This window comes from Nothoprocta perdicaria, unplaced genomic scaffold (assembly GCF_003342845.1).
Source record: "Nothoprocta perdicaria isolate Ctin4 unplaced genomic scaffold, notPer1 scaffold_261, whole genome shotgun sequence".
In the NCBI taxonomy this organism is placed as follows: Eukaryota; Metazoa; Chordata; class Aves; order Tinamiformes; family Tinamidae; genus Nothoprocta; species Nothoprocta perdicaria.
This window is the reverse complement of record NW_020455490.1, coordinates 700494-721145: the sequence shown is the minus strand read 5'-3', so window position 1 is coordinate 721145 and position 20652 is coordinate 700494. Positions and strand designations below refer to the sequence as shown.

At 44.0% G+C, this 20652-nt stretch overlaps 1 long non-coding RNA gene across 1 annotated transcript; it reads left to right on the top strand.

The window, feature by feature from the left end:
• Positions 1-14105: 14105 nt before the first annotated feature.
• Positions 14106-19439, top strand: LOC112948466. The gene is made up of 3 exons (XR_003249626.1): positions 14106-14168; positions 18173-18249; positions 19251-19439. It is a non-coding gene; the product is annotated as an uncharacterized LOC112948466 (long non-coding RNA).
• The last annotated feature ends 1213 nt before the right edge of the window (positions 19440-20652 follow it).

The window sequence follows — 20652 nt, the reverse complement described above, 5'->3', positions numbered from 1 at the left end:
AGGAGGAGGGGGCGGCCTCTTTTCAGTGGTGGCCAGCGACAGGACTGGAGGAAACGGCCACAAGCTGAGGCACAGGAACTTGAGAAAACACTTTTTGACAGTGAGGGTGACAGAGCCCTGGCACAGGCTGCCCAGAGAGGTTGTGGARTCTCCTTCTCTGGAGATCTTTAAAACCTGCTTGGAYRCAGCCCTGTGCCMCGTGCTCTAGGTGACCCTGCGTGAGCAGGGGGGTTGGACTMGATGACCTCTGAGGTCCCTTCCAACCTTGGGCATTCTATGATTCTATGATTCTATGATTTCAAACAAGACATTTGGATGCTCCTTGCCATGACATTCGCAGCAGTAGTTACTTGAAAGCGCTTAGGAAAAACAGTTTATTTCTTGTGCTATTCAGAAATACTCATCTACAGCTCGACAAACTGTTTCACTTGAATTGTAAATGATTTGACTACAATATTCTCTCAAATGCTCTGGGGACCATGTCCTGGAGGACTATAACCTGCCCATGGAGTGATTATAAAAGAGGGAGAAAAAGCTACAGTGAAGGCTGGTTGGCATGAAAAAGAAAATGAATGGGGCATGTGGTCACATCTCCTTACATGGGGAGGAAATTCTTATGTGCCCATAATCCAGGGCCTAGAGCATGCTGCRGGGTTAGGCTCTGTGTTGACCCATCTGTCTTGGCAGCTGCTCCAGCAACGACCCAGGGGTTGGACAGGACATGGCCGCAGAGACCTCGGTCCCTACCAGGCTCGGGGTGGACCCTTGCAGGAGGCTCCCTGGGTCCTGGCCTCATTCCTGCCACGTTCCCAGCTCCATGATCACACTGAGGGGACTGCAACAGGCAGATGGGAGCCCACACCTCTCATGCAGTGGCCAGCTCGAGCTTTGCCTGCGGCCCAGCTGCTTGGCCTGCTGCTATTCCAGAGTGCAGGCCACAGGAGAAGCTTCCTTTTCAGCAACTATCTGGGTCGTTCACTGTAATACTTAAGAGGCTATTGTCGGTTTACAGATGGACATTTTCAACTCCAAAACCTTGAAGATAAATAGAAATATTTTGTAAGGTTTGTTGGACTGTTGTTCCAGTATAAACAGTCGGGTGTAGGCAAATTTTGTTACTGTGTTAAGATCTGCAACACAACACAGCACTAAGAACCCAAGAGCAAAAACATCCAAGCAAAAAAAAAAAAAAAAAAAGATCACTTTTCAGCCTCCAAGCTGAAAACACAGAATATAGAAGAAGACTTTCAAAATGATCTCAGGTTCAATCATTTCAGGTATTGCTGGTAGCATGAATAACAGATTATATATTTAAAATATAATCTTTCAAAACTGAAGGCAAGCACATAGACTATATAGAAGTTTCCCAAAGTGAAGCTCTTCCTTTTGAACACCAGAAAATAGTGCAAGAAATCACATTCATAAGAGAAATCATGCAAACAGAGAGAAGGACTGAAAGACCTGCTAAATAAGGGTCCAAGCTCAGTTCAGTGGACTAAAGGTAGACTTGAAAGCACCATCCTTTCTAGGCCCAGCTTACCCATGGGAGAGGGCCAGGAGCACCTAGGTGTGCCTGCGTGCCTAATCCCAACTTGAAATAGGAAAGTTTTGCTACAGGAGGTTGCTTTCAGGTGGAGAGAGATCCCACGGGTGTTGCCAGGGTCAAGCTGAGAGTTTTTCCTCCCTTTTTCATCCCAGTCATCTCCAGAAAGGCATAGTGGGTACATACTAGCAGCAATAAAAAACTGAGCCTCGAGCCAGTCTATGCCATTCTCTCAAAATAAATGAATAAATAAATAAATAAATAGATAGATAAGAAGAGCCTAAAAAGCTAAAAAGCTGTGTCCTGGCTCCATCTGATCTGGACATCCTGCCAGGGGCAGCCTTATTAGCAACACATGAGTATTTGCAGAAGAGCAGAAATCTCCTGCTCCYTCTGTTTCTGGTGAGCACTTACTTTACTTTCAGATACATTACTTTCGGACGTTCTGAATTTCAAGGTTCAATTTAACTGAATTTTACGGAAAATCCTCGGGACAATGAAGCATTTTCCGTATGTATCCGGACTGAGCTTCTCACTGCCACTCAGGCACCCAGAGCTGGTCCTGGCGAAGGCGGCCCTGCCTGTGAAGGGCACTGCACACACGTGGCCTGCAAAGCTCTGCTGGCCCATCCGCAGYGCTGAGAAGCCCTTTGCCACCTGTGGAAGCTTGGTCTTCTCCTCACACTTGAACCCTCTGTGCTGTGAGCTCGGCTACCCCGCAGCAGGCAGCCACGGCCGGCTAAAACCAGCCCAGGTGACACGAGACTAAAGTGTCTATCTGAAAAGCTGATCTCAGCTCTCAGCTTCCKGCGTCGGCAAGCCCACTGCTCTTACCTCTCACCAGCGTGACAGTGGTGTTTATTATCACAGCCTGTTTTGATGGTGGTGTGTGGCTTTGTTTTCTTTTATTCTCAGCTGTCGGCTGCAGGGGTCCTGCTGAGAGCGACAAACATCCTCCGTCGTTTGCAGGGATCAAAACCTAACGTGACGTTATATTTTGTGAGTGGAAACAATCCGCTTCAAAGGAAAACTGACCCGTCGGAAGTGTCTTCGAAGCAGCACTGCTGATTACGGAGCTGAAGAGACCAATTTGGAGGTATTTATGTGAACACAGCCCCAGAAACCACACCAAGGAAGAGGAGCAGCCCCCAGGCTTCCCTGCTGCCTGATGCCAAGGATCAGGCACCAAGGACACTTCCCTGAGCAAGGATGGATGGGGATACCTGGTTCTGGAGAGGATGGGAGGGCCGGCGCACAGATGTGAGCTCTTCCGCACCACCCAGCCTCATTACTTCATAACAATTTTAAAACTCTCCTTCATCCTCATATGGGAATGAATGCCCTTTAATATGAGGGAATATGAGGGATGTGTTCACATCCTCGAATAGAGGCTGTAGGATCCATCCATATGTGCTTAAAATTGCTGCTTTTTTCCCCAAGCTTGCATCAAGTGAAGCTGTTTTATCTAGAGAAGAGCCTGCTTAAAATAATACTGCTCTGAGCAGCAATCCCAAAGAGAAGAGATGAAGAAAGTGTGGCTCGGATAGCAGAGATGGGAGGCTAAAGGTTCAGGCCCATCTTTTGCAGTGGAATACAAACATGGAAAGACGCCTGCAGATACTCCTGAAACCAGCTTAGCAGCCCCTTCTGGCTCCTCAAGGAGAGGCCTCCTCCTGGCTCGCCCGACCACGCTTCTGTCTGTCGGCTCCCCGTGATCCAAATCCCCGGGGTAAATCCCCACTGTGCCTGGGCAGGGGAGGTGCTGCCCATTTCTAATCAGCACCAAATCTGCGCCAATTGTATGCAAAACTACAGAGAGAGAGAGAAAAACACAGGGGAGGTTCCACCCGTAGCAGCTTGTCCCTGAGTTTGAATAGCAAGATGAGCAACGCTGGAACAAGACGCGACTCCGCTGCAGTCACTGGGGCCTCCTGGCCGCTCCTGTCAGCCCTGGCTCTGAACCTGGCAGCGCGGCGGATGRTCTGGGCATACGAAAAAACAGGGTGTGGAGGCGACCTTATCTTGTTCGCTGCTTTCCTGTTTTACATTTGCTGCTGGGCTGCTCTAAACCACACGCCAGGGGCTGGGCAGGGTTCGCACAGGGTGCTCTGGCACCTCACTGCGCCGGGGGGAATCCCCTCTGACATTTTTTGGCCAGACGCAGTGAGGCCAAGGGGATCATCCCAGGACTTGGCACAGAGAGCAGCCTGGTGCCACCTCTCTGCCCGCGGTGCTGTGTTACTGTTCAGGGACTTTTCTGGTAAAGTCACAATTGCAGTAACTTCCTACACAAATGCGAAATCAACCATGTATTTGAACAAGGATTTTCACAGGGCTGCACACACCTGTTTTAGGCCGTATTTTGCTTAGTTTGCCTTAGTCCAGGCAAGAAATATGAAACTTGACTTAGTCAAGTAAGTCTCAGTAAGTCTGCTCTAACATTTGGCCATCATCCAGTAGATGCCAAGGCAGACTCTGGGGAAGGCAGCAACATGCCCACATGTGCCAAACTGCCTGGTGTTAGAGAACTACTGCTTGTCACACAGGGTTGTTTTTATCTTCTCTCCRCAGATCAAAAGCCCTGTAGCCAAATTAATGCCGTCTGAATTCCAGACTTTTGGTACCAACTTTGGGAGGGATCSCCAGCCATGAACAGCTGCAAGATCTTCATCATGTTTGTGCTGACCTTAATAGAGGCTCTCCCTAAAGATGTCCAAGCTATAGTGGTGCCATGAGACCCTCTCCCAGTGCCACTCCATGGATGACCATCATGGGGGAGTTAGTCCCCAGCCTTTGCCCATGCTGCTGAACAGTGTGAGCCAGGGAAAGGAGCCAAACAGAGCTTGGTAGCAATGAAGACTTCTGCTTTTCTTGAGCTGCGTGGGTGTGATCTGGCTGCAGCAGGGATCTGCAAGGATTCCCCAAGGAAGGAGGGCTCTCCATGAGGAGCAATGAAGGAAGCTCGTTTTCTTCAGTCAGTTACTAGGCAAAACTTGGCAACTTGAAGTACTCAACTTCTGAAGGCTTTTTTTTYCCCCATCTCCCTGCCCCTACTGCTTTGTGCACATCATGCCCAGGACCCCAGAGAGGAATCAGAGCAGGAAAACAGTTTGACTAGGAAATCTTTCCAACGTCAACATCCTCCGTCCTGGGGCCTTGCTTTCCGGGAAAATGTGTACTTTGTTTATGCACATTCATATGGACTGGGCTTAAAGGTAAAGCCCCTTCTTGTGGTTAAAAAAAAAAAGTTAAAAGGTAGTTTACAGACTACAGGACTACAATGATGTATTTAGCAACGGTTGCTACTTCCATGTGGTGAAGCAAAGACTGGGAAAAGCAAACCTGGCACTGTCGGCTCACACTGCTTCTCTGGGGATGCTGTGGGCTGTTGTGCCAGTCGTTGGAGGAATATGTGCTGTATGATTTAGGCATAAATAGACTGTTTAAACTCCAAGAAACTGGGATGGGGAAACCTTCAGCCATCCAGATTCCTAGAGCTTTTATGCTACCCACTGTAATTTCCACTGGAGCAGCAGCAAACTGTCTTAAACCATTGCCAGTGACTTCTCCACGTTGCCGGTCCTGCTAGGGCAGAGATAGGAAACCAAACCAAAGCCTTAAGGCTGAAAGCCAAGCCYGTAAGGGCTGGTCCTGAAAAGCAGCTAAGCAGGACCTACTGAATTCAGCACAACTCAGTTGAACCGTGGGGTAGGATCTTCTGCAGTGTCCTTATCTCTCCACCTTGCACTGTTACTCCTCAGCCCCTAGGCTGATCAAAAGTAATCCTTGAAGCAAAGTTACACAAACTCTTCTTTCCTTTATTGACACATACCCTTACCCAAAAGAGAATCAATGAAATGGGAATATTCAGAACTGCCATGCTGAAATATTGCTATTTCAATAGAAGCATTATTACTTCTAGAAGCCAAGAAATCATGAGTACTTTGAGATTACATAGCACCAAGTAGCAGATTATTTTACAAGACTGAGTTGCACGATATTTTGAAGGAAGCTTTGTCCATGACTAAAAATAAACATAGGCATTTTCCCTATTTGAACTTCCTCTAGATATTTAAAGAATACAGAGGCCCAACCAAGTCATTCTCTTTGAAGCAAACATTTGAGGTCATTAGTAGCTTGCCTGCTGGGAGGATCTCAGATCCAGATGTCTTGTGGTAAAACTGCACAGAGCATTTGGTATCCTATTTACTCCCTCATTTACAAACCATATGCAACTTGTAAAGTCAGCACTGCATTAAGAGAGGCATGACTGCTCGTAGCTCTGCTTACAATGGATAGGCCCTGGGTTAAGATGGGGTTTCATTGGTAAGTGAAAAGTTATTTCCAGACACAGATCTTAATTTAAAACATCTGAAAAATTAACATTCTCGTTTGGGCGTTTATCCAAGTCAGATGGTAGCTCCTGAATATTCTCTGAATAAACTATCTCATCCAGAGTAAGTGGCYGAATGTTTGGCTCACTCCTCTAATTCATGTAAGTGAAGAATGCTGTTGCTTGCATGAATCACCCCAGAATTAGTTCAGCATCCCACATCATGGGATTTTGTTCCATTGCTGTTTTTGGCTTGCTAAAACCAGAGCAATTGTGTCACACTCTGTGACACTCCCCACACATTTCAGCAATTTCAAACTCAGATGACTCCAGTTGCTTTCATTTTGGATAAATTCTTTACTTCCTTCAGCACCTGTCAAATCTATATCTTAAATAGGCTTAGTCTGGGGGGGTGTTGTTTGTTTGTTTGTTGTTCTTCTGGGACAGGTTAGGATCTCCTAGCTTGTCTATATGTCATAAATACAAGCAGAATAAAAATACATTGGGACCATCTGTAGGTCCCCACTTCTTTGATCTGGTTACAAGACTTCAGTATATATTCATATTATGTTCCTGATTGTTACTGGTCTGAGTGGTCCATCATGGAGGTGACTTACACCATACACTTGTGCTCAGCAGAAAGTCTGGCTTACAAGGCTGATGAAGTTTGCATTGGCTCAGATGAACTCCAGCAAACCATACAGAGGAAACCTTATTAAAATGTGAAATAGCTGTGGAATAGCAACCTGTTCGGAGCAGCTTTAGAAAAGATGTAGAGTAACTGGAGAGAAACAAGAATGTGAGGATCCAGGAAATAAGACCTACTAGGAAAGGTTGAAGTTGATAAATCTAGCAAAAAAAACAACCAAACAAACAAAAAACACATCAAGAACTTTCAAGTACCTGGAAGGGAGATGCAGAACTGAAGAAAATAAATTATGTTCTTTGGTGACATGACAAGAAGTAATGCATTTTGACTGCACCAAGAGAGAGCACGGTTTGGTGCTAGAGACAGCTTTTTCTAGCAGTAAGGGCAGTAAACAGTGGAAAAGGTTGCCTAGGGAGGTTGTGGAATATCCATCACTCCTGATTTCTAAGAGCAAATGTGACAGATGCAAGTTAGGGATTATTTGGTGTAGCTAGGCCTGTCTTTGGGCAAGGACTATGGACAAGATTACACCTCAAGGTCCCTTCCAGACCTATTTATTTATTAGCTGGTGATGATGTGCCTCAACTGCTGTAAAGACGGGAGCAAATATTGAATACTACAAATAGAACCATCTCAAGAAGGCAGATGGGAGGGTGGAACGGAAGACCTTCAACACTGGCAAGTTTGCAGGAGATAGAGATGTGCCTTAGTCTTCCTAGAGCTGTCTGTTTCAGTCTGATTTTGTGTAAAATTTTCTTAAATAATCATCTTGCAGGTAGCATTACGTGGAAAGCATTACGTAGAAAGCAGACCTAATGGGAGGGGTGAACAGGATGGCTCCTGAACACATCAGGTTTCTCCTGTCACAGTCATGACTTTCCTCAGAAGATCAAGAGTACTGCTATGTTCACAATCCTCTTAAAAGGGATTCAGAGGTAAAACAAAAATAATGTTTATAAAGCGTAAAGAGAGCTGCCACAAACTGAAATAAACCTTAAATGCTACATTAAAAAGAGAGGGGGGTGGGGAGAGAGAATTAAGCTATCCTAAATATTTAGAAGTGGTAGAGAAGTAGTGTGGTCGAGGTTTGGATTATAGGCTCTCAATTTATCATGCCTCAGGATATGCAAAAGGATTTTAGAGAAGTGGGGCAGGGGGCAGGTAGGGCAGGAGGCTGGATTATCCTTCCCTTTCTTATGGAAGAAGCAGTGATAAGTTTGTTTGCCTTGCAAGGCCAACAGGACCATCATTCATGATTCCTACTGGTTTTCTTTACTTCTGTAAAATCATCTGGTGCCTTTATATAAGCCTCTTAAATCTTCTTCACTGTTACTTCAGTAAAACTCAATAACATATCCATCATCTTAAAATGCATTCCCCAACAGCAGTTCATTAACAGATTTTCCAAATTTTGACTTCACTGACACTCGGGACTTAATGAACTGTTGAGATTCAAAGCAAATTTCATATGAAGGGAMAATTGAGGTCTAAACCAGCAAAGACATAAGATGACATATTTCTGAGCTCCTCACGGCCTTTATTTCTCTGAATATTCTCAGCTGCACTTGTATAGACTGGGAGCAACTCTGCTAAATATAGCAAGTGCATATCAGTGTAGTCCCACTGTGACAGTATAATCAGTCCTGAAAGTGCTCTCATCAATTGCCATTTAGATGCTACCTTTCTGAAAGCCTCTAGCAATAATTGAGAAAAAAACAACATAAAAAGGCACCTTAAAGTTCTGCTCGTTGCAAAATGTCACCTTATAAACCAGAGAATACCTTTATATTTTCATTTAGTAAGCTGATACAATTTCCAAATGCAGACACCAAACTCAAATACTTAAAACAATAAAACATTATCGTGACAAATATTGTCAGTTTGGGGATAATATGTGAAAACTGGCTGTGTAGATGGAAAAATGGCACTTGAGAGGTTATGGGAACGCTGGAGCTAAAGAAGCAAAGCCCTGTTTAAAATGGTGTAGAAGTTGTTGTAAACAACACCAACCACRAAGAGTTTCAAACCATGGGAAGTGTACTTGAAATAGCATTTAATACCCCTTTTTCCTTTCAAATATACTCAAATCTGTCACAAAGAGAATCCTGCAACCACACTGAGAAGMCAAAAAAAAAGGAGAGAGAAATCCAGCTGTATGCTGGTACTCTCTTGTAAGCTTTAAACCCAGATCTAATGAAATGAAATGGATAGTACATCTTCAAGCAACTTTAGATTAGAAACCTTTCTTTTCATCAGGCTTTATGGATCACTTAAGTCTCTCACAAACAACATGCAACTAACTAATTTTATCTGGCTTCGGTTGGCAAGCTGGGGAAGCTTGAGTTTCCAGCAAATGTAGTTTTAAGTTCTTGGCTGCTTTGCCTGAAACTGAAAAGTAGGTTTTGAGTCCATGCTATGCAAAGAAAAGGCATAATCATCAAACATATCTAATCCACAGCCTAAATCTGCCAAGTTTGCATAACAAAAACAAAAAGAGAAGCAAAAAAAAAAATAGAGAGAGTAGCTTTGTAGCTAAATGACAGCAGTAGGTAAAGATGAATGAAGAAAAGTGAATGCTGTGTGTTTGTATTGTGTGGAATAATTTACGGCATGAGTGCCTTTGAACACTCCTTCCATTGATACATAAATACTTCTGATGGAGGARAACACCCTCGGTGAACAAGACTAAAGAAATTACTAGATTTCGGTACTCCAAAATCACATGGGAAAAAAAAAAMCACAATAAAATCACAGATTCTTACGAATGAGTGCAATTAGTCTAAATAAGCCCGTATATTTTCAGCTTCTCTGTACTTATTAAAGAGAAATATGTTATATATGGGGAAAAAAAAAGTTTTTTCAGAATAAGCCATGTTATACCGAGCAAAATTACAGCGTGCACAGGGAAAGCTTTCACAGGAGAGAGCCTGAATGCCCCTGCCACTGCAGTGGAGGACGGGGGCTCTGCCAGCACGCTCGCCACAGCGCACACGGCTCCTCCTTGGCCAGCAGGGATGGTGGCAGCACCAGCGCTCTCCTCCCTGACGGCAGCTCCATTTACGCAGCAGTGCAGATGGCTAATTCAATATACACTAAATGCTGGAGTCAAACAGGGTAATTTAGACCCTTTTTTTTTGCCATGTTTTTACCCAATGAAGCAATTCATCAGCCTGCGGCACAGTTCAGGTGGCCAGGCCTGCTCAGTCATATATTTTACTGTTGAACAGAGGCTGCTTAAGTGAACAATAAGAGGATCTGTAAAGCAGGGGACTTCTCAGTCCCCTCTGTTTTTTATTAATTTTCTGCCAGTTCTCCTGTACTTTGATGGGTTTGTGTCTGAGTCACTTACTACTGTTTTGAACATGACTTGTCAAGCTTTTCGCTACTGTTTTCATCACTGCTCCCTTTATGCTTATGTGAATTTTTAAATATAGCATGTTATACTAGATACATAATATGTCCTTAGGTTGTATTTATGGGACATTTCTGAGCATCCCAGCTGACATTTGACCCGCTCTTGAGAACTATTTCTAGCATTTCATTCATAGCTTCATGCATCTACCATTTAACAAACAAACAAATTCCCTGCCACAGTACACTTCCTGCCTTCCTTGCAAATTCAAACTGTGCTCAACAATTGTCCTAATGTGGATTATATCATGGCCAATAACTGATCCTTATACTGCAGATATAAAAATTCGAAGCTGAAAAATGGCAGCTTGATATATGTGAGGTAATAGTGGTTAATAGACTTGGAGGTTTTGGTTTCAAGAACATTTTCCTTTCTAATGTACAAGCTGGTGTAACCGCTCCTGCCTGGAGCGGGGGTTCCGTGAGGCCCCTTCCTTCTTGCAGTGGAAGGACCTATTCCAAACCCAGCGAGTGCATGAGAGGCCACCACGGGATTGGGACCTGTCTCCAAAGGTGTGACAGGAGCTGGTGAAGGAAAGAAAGAGCAGGAGGAAAGACCCAAGGCGTGAGCCCGTGCAGGTAACATGCAGGGGAGAAAAGCAGCTCACGGCGCTGAGCACCCTGCGAGAGCCCTTTAGAAGCTAACGTGGATTTTTCCTCTTTGAACAGGGCTGAGAGTCTGGCCCTCGGCATCCGTGGAGTGCTGAAGCACAGACCTCTGCAGATCAGAAAGCTTTGTCACAAGAGCAGCTTTCACCTAAAATATTCCAAAACCGAGGGATGTCACAGTAAATTCTGCCTGCCTCGGAGCAGAACAATGGAAGGGACCCCAAAGAAAATAGGGAGGCTCCTGGCTTGAGATWCAAATTTGGTTCTCAACCTCAATTTTCCTTTCTTTAAATAACAAAAATATTTTTCAAAGAAGGAATCTCTTGGGCACTGTCATATTATGTCACCAAATAATTCATTAAAGAATGTTAGCTCTACTGCTGCTTTTTGAAGTGTCAGTGATTCCTTTGCCTGAAACTGCCTGTTATTCCCAAGGATGCAGGGAAGAAAAGGGTTCTCTTTGTGTTTTCCTTTCGGAGAACAATAGAGTAAAAATAATCCTTAATAATGAGATAACAATGAGAGAAGTCATTCTAAAGGATCCTAGCGTGCTGCAAAAGTACGTCAACATACATATTAGGGCAAGGCTCTGTTCCCTCCGCGTGCACAAATTGCTTGATTGCACTCACTGCCACAGTTTGTTTCCTAATATTCAGCATGACATTTCCTGTTTCTAGCCTTGGGCTTGAATGGGTTTGATCCAGCCCGCCCTGAAATTAATGGAAAGACTGTTGTTTCCCTCAGTGTGCCTTCCCTCTTACCTCTTCCTGCAGTCCACTGGCTGCTCCAGCAATTTCTCTCCCTTTCGTTTTGGCTGGCCTTCAAGAACATCCAAAACATCACACTTCTTGCTCTGCATGCGAGCAGCAAAGGAGGCAGAGATGAGATAAACTGTTCAGCCCAAATCCCTTCCCTGACAGGGGGTGCAGAGCCGTTCACGGGGCAGTGGTGCCGGGGATGGAAGGGGACCCTTTTCCGAGCMGACCACCAGCAGGTTTCCGAGCCTGCCCTGGCTGCTCCCGTCTCTCCGCAGTTGCCAGCACCAGCAGAGCCAGGAGCTGCACTGCCGCTCGCTGCGTTCAGCACGTGCTGCGAGGTGAGTTTTCAAGGTGCTGAAAGGATCCCATAGCCAGGCACAGTATAATGCCCCCTGCTCGGGGGGTATCTAGAGCATTCCTCTTTTGAGAATCCCAGTCATTTGAGGTAGTGGGAATACTGCTCCTTCCTTTCTTCACAGTCCTTAACCAAAGTCTAATCTCTCTGTGACTGGCCTGCTTTCCTCTGGGTCTGTGAGGGATTGCAAAAAGCCAGGGGAATACCTTCCCAGGCTCCTGATACTGAAACACATGCGGGTTTTTCTCCTTATGACAATCAATTGCCTTGCTGGTGCTATGGTATTTACTCATTATGGGCTGATACTTCTTTTTTGGTCTGGATTTTCCATTCAACTTACAGTTCTTTGAGGTCTGCAGCTTGCCACAGTGGCAGGCCTTGGCCCACAAGCATGTCCCTTCTGTCTAATTTCTTGCTCTTCCTACCACTGCTGTTTGCAGTAGCTAAGTACCCAACATACATACATTCATCTTGACAGYGAGTATTTTCACCGGGCTGCGATTAAAGCTTTCTGTGGGGACTATTTCTCTATCCAAGAAYGGCCTGACATATGCTTCCTTTTTTAGCAGTTTTCTTTGATAGAACRATAGCAACTCTAAGCAGTGCTTCAGCTTTGTCTTTGTAGTGTAACGGTGATTCAGAAAGCCTGTCCCAAGTTAAATCATCTAAATAGAGTGGTCAAAGTCGGGGCCACTATCTGAATGCAGAAAGCCTACGACATAAGGTCTGCTGATCTGACTCTTGCCATGGTGGGTGCAGGATTGGGAAGCCGCTGAGGAGTGGCTGGAACAGGATGTGTGCATTAACCTTTGCCTATCACCTGGTGCGTCTGTAGCGGCGAATAAGGGAAGACCAGGGATTAATCCCTGCCTACAGTTTCCACAGGCTGGATCATGTCCAGCCACCTCTGCTGTAGTCATTTATACAGCAGGTTGTCTTGGCCAAAGCTAGTTCATGTAGCCCAAGAGAAGMCAGTTAAAGAGCACAGACAACATGCAGTCAATGCTCAGGTTCACTCCTAGTCTGTACTTCATTCAAAGCACAGACAACCCAAATGCTGTATATATTTCCTCATCTTTGGGTTGTTTTTGCACATTCTCATATGAACCGCAAGTGTTTATCAGGTCTTTGATGTCATGTCATGATGGTAATGTCTGCCAAATGGTGACATCTCCAGGTTTCTTGAGACACATTTGAGCTTCCAAAGATGCTCTTGAGAGAACCTCTGTTCTCCGTGACGTGAGCTCTTTGAGCCAAGTCCTTTCACTATAATGCTATCTTACATACTCAGATCGTCTTGACAATTTGAGTATTCTATGGATACAGGTGGGAGTTCTCCTTTGGGATACTCAGCTCAGCAAAATGATAAATACAAGCATTTGTTTCATATGGTTTATTCTCAAATTCCTTTCAACCACATCTTTGACAATGGTAAATAATTGGCTTGATTGCTTTCTCTGCCTTGCTGTTATCTGTCTTTCTACCAATCTGAGGATCTCATATTTTGGTTCATTTGCTGTACTTTCATGACCTGGCTAAGAAGTCAGCTACATGTATCTAATTTCCTTGTTTAGCTGTGAAGCTCTAAGTTGCAGCATTGCAGTTTCAGCGTCACAGAGAGTTGCTAGCCATAACTCCTTAAAAATGCTCTCTAGTGATTTAATGTCATTTTCTACTTGAGTTGTTTTACATCCTCAGACTTAATGATGAAGCAACCCACAAGYATGCTCAATTGCAAGGCATATCTTCTTGGTTTGGGTATCTCCTGGTTCTGCTGCTGAAAATGAATTCAGCCCAAAAGCAAACAGCTGTCTCTGCTGTAGAAATTARTACTCCAAAACACAACTCACTCTGAAGTCACAACTTGTACGGTTGTCTTTTCAGTTATACTGCAGTGTTTTGGCATAAGCTCCCCTGTTCCCTGGTCATATGTAATGGTCATATCAGGTAACCCTGTCCATGCTGGGTTATTGCAGAAATTAGGGGATGATGTTGGGAAAGCAGTAGCAGCCAGTTTAGAAACCTGATATTTAGAATTTATCTGCAGACAAGACTGCATTGCTTTTACCACTTTATCACATAGTCCTCGTGAGATCAGCAAATGTCTGTGTATGACATGGCAGAAGATTGTATTTTACTGTGTTTTTAATTGATTTTTAATCTACTTCCTGAACTCTTTCAAAACAGGTTGTGGCCATGATCAGCTTCAGCTGTTGCCATGCTCTCTTGTTGGTGCTGCAGGAGGTCATAAGATACCTGCTGCTCCCAGTAAATCTACTAAATCTACTAATCAACTAATCCTATTTCTTTTGCTAACAGACATTGTACCTTTCTTCTGCACATGAGATCCTAAGTGTTTTTTCTGTATCTGCAGGAGGTCCAGATCCTTGCAAAGGAGCAGTCTGCCTTACCTGCCTGCTCCTGCCAGGTTTTGCTACTGTTTGCCATGAATCAAGTATCATTCTGCTGGGAATCGTTCTGCTTCTGCGAAACTGAGGATTGTTATTCAGGTAGGGATTTACTAATCAAGTCTAGYTGTATCCAATGTGCTGCTTGTCTATTTTTTCTTCATCCAGTCGTAGCATGGGGAAAACAGAAGCACACTCACCCAAGGGCTTCAGGGGCACCCCAAGGGTGCATATGAGCAAAGGCAGCTCAAGTATTCTCAAAGACCAACTCTTTTGAGTTCTCAAATGGAGGAAACACCGAAGCCAAGCAAAGCACAGGCCTGTGAACAGAAAGAGCATCCTCTTCATCAGGAAAAGTGTGCATGGGATAGATGCAGCAGCATATACACACAGAGGCAGCACGAGCTGCTTAAGGAAAGCTGCTTTTGCTGCCTGAGCTTGTACTGACGTTCGGGTAGTGACACCCACTGCAACCCTGTTGACCTCACCCATGACGTGAGGCACCTTAGATTTTATGATTGTGCCTCACCACTATATTTCTCTAGCTTGCTTTGTCTGAGTTTCTCCTCTCCAGTGATGCAGAGGAAACCTTGGTAGCATCACTTGTTAACTGGTGCTCTACCCCTTTTTTTTATTGATTTCCCAGATATTTGGTTGCTTGTTTCATTGGGCGGTGGCTTTTTCTGATGCTGTCTTGCATTTGCATCATGAGATTGTCTGAGCTTTACAGAAGCATTTCTTTTTCAGCTTTGCACAGCGCTAATGTGCATGCAAAATCCTACTCTTGGTCTCACTTCTTGGCTCTTTAACCTGTTATTTCATACTTCTCTTTTTTTTATCAGTACATTTTAACTCAGTGTTTTCTTTTGCTACAATTATTGTGTTCAAACTTCTTAGTAACCCTTTAACTATTATATTTCCTTTGGAATTTTATCTCCTCTTATTTGCCTTAAAATTGTATTCATATGTTTTTGCATTCACAATAGTGCATTTTTTTGTTTTCTCTGTCCTTCTTAGTAGACTAATAATTCTGTGTCTGTTCCATCTTACATCCTACCTTTACCTGGGACACTGTTTTTTGCCTGTCTATGTCTTCAGCTTTTGAAAACTTGTAGAGCATTTTTCACTTAAGTCTTTAAAAATCTTATATTTAAATTTAAGAATTGATAATCATGTGAATCTTGAGCTGATCGGCAAGATGTACATCTGCTCCAGTCTTGCATAAGCAGGTACTCTTTTCGGTAGAAATGCTCCTAGGAAGTTTTATGGTATTAGGGAACTRCAGTTGGGCTCTCACCAGCTTAATGCTGATATATCTCTTTCCATGTGCAGTTGCTTGGGTATCGCTACGAGCAGTGTGACTGGGTTTGTTTAGTTTGTTTAGTTTAGTTTGTTTGGCTTTTTTAGTTTCCTCTTCTGTCTGGCTTCACTGTATCTTACGTTTTCTTTCCATTGCAGTCTAGAGAATATCCAGGTGATGACCACAGCCTAGCAGCCTTGAGAGAGCCATGACAAAATATAACAAACAAAAACAGTCTGAAAAAAAAAAATCTCTCTCAGTTAGGAATAAAGCCCATTAGGGCACACCTTCATGTTAACAGTGCCAAGTAAATGGCCAACTCAACACTCTTGGAGGTGAGACCCAAGCAAAACAAGGGCAGTGGAGCTCAAACCAACAGCTCTGCCAAAGCACCCGTGGTGCTGCGGACGTGACGACAGCGTAAGGTGATGGTTTGTGGGAGCTTCTCACTGAATCATATCCGTCTGTAGGTGCCAAGCTGAGTGTGATACAGCAAAGAGGATGATGAGCATGCTGCTGGCTGGCTTGCCTTTTTTGTGAGGAGATARCAGCAGCAGGAGAGGCTCCTGTTAATAAGCTGAAAGCAAATTAGACTTGTTAACCCTTGCCTGAAATCTGGGCTACAAGTCAGGATGTTATTAAAAAAGAAATATGTCTAGTAGCACTGAAGCAATGCTTTAAATCCCTAGGCATGATACAGGGATGAGTTTATGGAGCAGAAGAGCGAGCACTGGAGTGCAGATGTYCTGTGTGAACAGAAAGGGGCAGATTTGGGAATGAAGGTGAGCCAGAGGGTGGATCTATACGAGAATCTGAGCCCCTGCATTAAAGTCGGAGACCACCAAACATTGCTTCACTGTCAGCAAATATCTGGAAGCTCACTGGCCAAATATGCCCTTTGCACCCTCCTAAGAGCTGGCACCCTCCGAGGATGCCTCTCTAGTGCTGCTGGGTGGCATCTCTGCAGGCTCCAGAGCAGGCGCTCCGCTCCTCTAGCCAGCTCATTAGCACATGTTTCTGCTAATGACACATAYCCAATCAGACCGTTCCCATATGACAGACCCCTGGGTTATTTTACCATCTTTAAAAAAAAAACACCGGGAAATCACACCCAAAAATAGATTGAAAGAACATTAGAAGCGCGAGGTCAGGCACCAAACTGTTGGGTAATGTCAGAATTTAGACTGTTCATATAACCTTATTTTAACCCTGTTAAATGAAAATAGTAGTCACAGGATTGTGTGGGGGTTTTCTTCCAGAGAATCCTGACTCACTTAGTGACATAATGGCTAAAAGGATTAATGAAAAAAATAAAAATCCTCTCCTCATTCTGTATGTGGCACTATGCAATATTCACTGTGCACAAATTCACCTCCACAATAAAAAGAGAATCATTAATATTCTTCAYGAGCTCCTGTAGCAGAGTCTTCTCAGAATATCTTTAATTCTTTACAGATAGTAATTCATTAACCGTGTGAGAAGATATTATTATCCCCATTTTATAGGGGAACTGAAGCACTGAAATCAGAGTCAAATTTTTCCCTAGGGTAATTTAAGGTACCCTGATGGTGTAAGTTATTTCTTAGAACATGGATACGTTTTAGATGCAGAGAATGTCTGTGCTAGTTGTGTGACTATGTTGGTGTGCCTTGGAGACGAACTGCGACAGACAAGGAAGTCTATTCTTATTTTTTTGATATTTCAAGACAATTCTTTGGAAAGTACATTCTCCTGGGAACCCGACGGCCCTACCTGGGTCTATTCTCTGGAAGAAGCTGGAGTGTATGAGTGCAGTTTATGAATATCTCTGCTATGAGATTGGTCTGCATAATAAACAAAGAAAGTTATACTTAGAATGAACTTGGCCTTTTTGCCCCAGATTTTTCCTACCTGGCCTTCCCACAATTCCKCTAGTGTGAGCAGAGGCTTAATACTGATATTAAAAACAGAACAACGATGAAACTTTAGGGCTCGATACTGTTCTTCGTTTCTATAAAATTATGTAACATAATATATGTACTTCCTCCTGTACCTTCAGTGTTGTCCCAGAAGAAGAATGAACACATTTCTTGGCTGGGTTACAGATACACGGCTCCTCCTAGTATTCTTCTCCCAGAGTCTCCTCACTACCATGAAGAAAAAGTAAAATTACTGACAGTCAGTATATTTTGTCAATTTTCACCAAGAGTTTTCAAATGTTTATTTAAGCTAAAGTAGGAGTTATTTTTTAGACTTTAATAGGATATAATGTTTAATAAGTCTAGATATACTGGAAGTTTTGAAGAGATGGATTTAATTATTTTATGTTTCTATTTCCGGATTTCCTCCGGTAACCCCGTGTGTGTGTTTTTCCCCATGACTGTGTATTAGCCACACAGAGTATAAGCTGACTTAGAGCTTATAAACCCAGAAATTTAACTTTCAGAAAAACGCACGATCCCATCTGAAGATGTAGCCTTGCAGTTTAGTACGTGGCTTGCTGCTTTGGGAAAATCTCTGAATTGTCTTCCACTTTGTTCTTCAGGTACATTCCAAAACAGYTATTAAAAATAAGATTGGTACAAGCCTACGCGTTTGAGATTAGCCCTTCTGTAGCCACAAGCAAGGTCTTTAACGTTGATTACTTACACCTATAATTGTCAGCCAGCTTCCTTTTCCTACCTGCTCTCCCGGATAGTCTATACACTGTGCGTAAGGCAAAGCTCTCTTCTAGCCCTGCCCAAACCCTTGCTGCAGCCGCAGCCTATTTGCACCGTTAACATCCAAGGGTGAGGAGMTCCCTCAGCCCCTGCTCTTCCCGTTCCAGGCTGTTGTTCCCACGTTCCAGCCYGTCTCTCCGGGAGCCGTATCCGCCACCTTAGCATCCCGCCGGAGTAATCGTCGGTGAGTCAGCACAACCCATTTAGCGCTCGTAAGCCGGATCGGCTCCCAAGAAACACAGTGGGATGTTTCAGGCAAATACTGTCAGCCTCTTAAAATACTGTAGGCAAGTTCTGATCTCCTTCTTCTTTTCCTCTACTGCTCTGTAATTATTATTATAATATCGCATACGTGCCATTCTATAGCTGGTAGCACATACACAAACGAAAGCAAAATGAATGGAAGCGTCACTGAGTTAATGAAGTAAAGAGGGAGGAAGAGAAGCGTGGTACAGTGTATAATGCAGTGAGGCCACTTAGTGATTATAGACATATAGTTCTGAGTGAACAATTTGAAGGTGATGTTTGAAGATCCTTTTCAAGGGTTACTGTATTCAAAAAGTTTGTGGGAAGAAAAAGACACCATAGAACTAAATAGATTTTGGGTCTTTTAAAATATAAGTTTCATATTGACTTTTTCAAATTATGGCTTGGAAAAAAACCAGCAAGTAGCRCTGATGTTTTTACATAGAGATGATCTAATTTTACCAACAGTAGCTTAAAACGACCAGCAAAACTGAACCACCCAACTGTTTTGTTCTACACAAAACTGTTTTTACATCTTCTTAGTACTGCAGAATAAGTTTTGTCTATCGAGATACTACTTTTCTGTTCAAACGACAGGTAGTATTTATTCAGTATACTGTCACGTTGAGCTCACGCTGATTTCTTGCCCGCTGAGAAGTGAGGCAGTGCGACCACCAATGTCCCATTTCATGACTGTGGCACCACATTCCCATGTRCCATTATTAATATAAAATTATTAATATAAAAAAAAATTGTAACCAGGCTCTGTAATTTTCTCAAGGGGAAGGGGGGAGCAAAAGGCTTGGCTTTTTTTGTTACTGTATAAGAAGACAGGAGTATAGGATAGGAAGGAACACTGTGAAAACTTGACACAAAATATCAATGAGTGCATGAGACTCYGCAGAATAAAGGTTTTGACTTTTCATGCTTTCCATAAAGGCTGAGTGGGAAGAAGTATTTTAATRGATGTGACTGCAAGAATTTGCTGAAGAAATATTTAAAGGTGAGGCTGGAAAAGGAGCAAGAAGCTTGACGTGGGGAGAAACGCCACGTAGGTGGAGCTGGGAGAAGACAGCATTACATGCTAAAGGCTTGGAGAAGCTAAGGAAGCAAGAGAAAGTAAAGAGCAGCTCCAGTGTTTCTCAGGTACATTTATTTGTGGTGGATACCCATCTGGCTGGAGGGATACCCGTCACATTTTCCAGATGAGTCCTAAAGGCTGGCATCCATATGGCCAGACCGTAGCAGGGGCCAAAGAAGACCTGTTCTGTAAGGGAGAGCTGCGACGCGCTCCTGCAGGCTGCAGCGGAGCCCTGAGCTAGGCAGGGTGTACAGACAGTCGCCACCAACCTGCTGCTCTTTAAGATCCTAGAGAGATCACAGTCCCCTAAAGGGCTTCATCCCTTGCTTGGTGACTTGCCCGTGCTCCGCTGCTGCCTCTGCACCTTGCTCCTCCTCAGCTGTGAGAGCTSAGAGCGCGGCGCGAGTTCACCAGCCCACAGCTCACGTGTGGCGCTGCCTCCGTCTGCTTGCACTGACGGCCTGGCTACCTGCTGGCTTCGCCCAGAAAAGGAGACTGGCTGGTTTTCTTTTTCTTTTTGTGCCATTTTGTTTTTAATTCACAGCAAGAGCATTCAAGGCTTCGGACAAGGATTTCCACTCATCTCCTTGATTGTTAAATTAAGTAAATGTATTTCCTTTATCTCTTGCTGGATGAACATCTGGTTCTTTGATTAAAAAAGAGGGGCTTAGGGGCATGGAAAAACACATTCTCCTAGAGCCAAGCACTGCTTCTGTACTGAGAAGAAAAACCTGAGCCATCTGCGGTCCAGAAAATCTCCAGTCTGGAAGACCTTAATCCTGCTCACCTTCCCAATGGAGGTTGATCTCTGCTCAGGAGCTCTGCTCTTCCAGAGCCACTGCCCGCCCCTGGCACGGCACCCTTGGAGGCACTGGCTCTTTGAAGTCAATGGCACCGGTGTACTCTACCTGGTATTTCTGGAAAGGTAGAGCTAGACCTCTGTATTTAACAGCCAAAAATGATATCTGGAGAAGGAGAGATAAATGGGAACTTTATGTGTTGCAAACCTGCATTACAGGTCTTGCTGCCATTTGAACATTTATTGTGTTCCTCTTTGTCTTACAGGTATCTTGTGTTCTGGCTGGAGCGTAGAGCATATGCTGCCATTTCTTCAGAGCTGGAGCAGAACCACTTCAGAAGCCTACAAGGTGCATGACAACCAGATGAGCTAGTCCCTAACACAGGAGCACCCCCGTTCCCGAGTAGGGTCGTGTTCGGAGCCCAGGACTGACGCTGGAGCACGTGGGGCTCTTCAGCAGG